Source organism: Macadamia integrifolia, unplaced genomic scaffold (genome assembly GCF_013358625.1).
Source record: "Macadamia integrifolia cultivar HAES 741 unplaced genomic scaffold, SCU_Mint_v3 scaffold2296, whole genome shotgun sequence".
NCBI classification, from domain to species: Eukaryota; Viridiplantae; Streptophyta; class Magnoliopsida; order Proteales; family Proteaceae; genus Macadamia; species Macadamia integrifolia.
Genome location: NW_024868620.1, coordinates 27,538 through 28,468, shown reverse-complemented (window position 1 = coordinate 28,468; position 931 = coordinate 27,538). Strand labels below are relative to the sequence as shown.

General features: G+C 39.2%; 1 non-coding gene across 1 annotated transcript; it reads right to left on the bottom strand.

Moving 5' to 3' along the window:
* Window positions 1-444: 444 nt before the first annotated feature.
* LOC122066210 lies at window positions 445-551 on the bottom strand. Its single transcript, XR_006136283.1, has one exon. It is a non-coding gene; the product is annotated as a small nucleolar RNA R71 (small nucleolar RNA).
* Window positions 552-931: the final 380 nt, after the last annotated feature.

The window sequence follows — 931 nt, the reverse complement described above, 5'->3', positions numbered from 1 at the left end:
AAAGAAGAGATCCAACAAGTAGTGACTCTATACGTTTGCTCTCTTTAAAACCTTTCAATATGGGAGACCAACATCAAAACCTTTCACCTAAATCTCTAAAAGATAGGTTCCACCCTGCTAGAATAGCCCAACCTTCCTGCATAGTTCTACCACAAGCCTAGGGCAATAATTTTGAACTCAAATCTCAATACATCACTATGTTGCCCCACTTCCATAGGTTAACCTCTGAGGATGCATACCTATTTCTAAGGGAATTTGAAGAGGTATGTGTTCTAATTAAGATCCAACAGCTTTCTGATGATGCTGTTAAGCTTAGGTTTTCACTTTTGCATTAAAGACCAAGCTAAGAAGTGGTTGTATGGGTTACCCACAAATTCCATAACGTTATGGGAACAGTTCACAGTTGTCTTCCTGAAGAAGTTTTTCTCAACTCACAAGACCAATAAGCTTAGAAGTGATATCTTTCAGCTTAGGCAAAATCCTAGTGAGTCCATTTCCAAAGTTATAGAGAGATTCAAGGATCTACTCCAAGAATGCCCTCACCATGGCTTAGACTTATGGCATTTATGTCGAATAATTTATAAGGGTATTGATTACCCAACTAAACAAATGATAGAGTCAATATGCCCTGAGGGATTCATGTCCTTTACAGATGAAGGAAAGGCAAGAGAATTCTTACTTGACTTAGCTGACAAAACTCATGAGTGGGAATCAACCCAAGAGAGTGAAAGAACCATAGGAGGAAAAGGATATTTTGTGGATGGGATAGTATCCAAGGAAGCCCATTTGGATAGCCTAATCAAGAGAATTAAGGCTATTGTTCCTAAAGAGTCATTATCAGTCAATTTGGTTAAGATTTGTGCTTGGTGCCAGTCCCCTTGACATGTCATAGAAGAATGCCCCAACACCTCTGGGGGCACTTCTAATGATA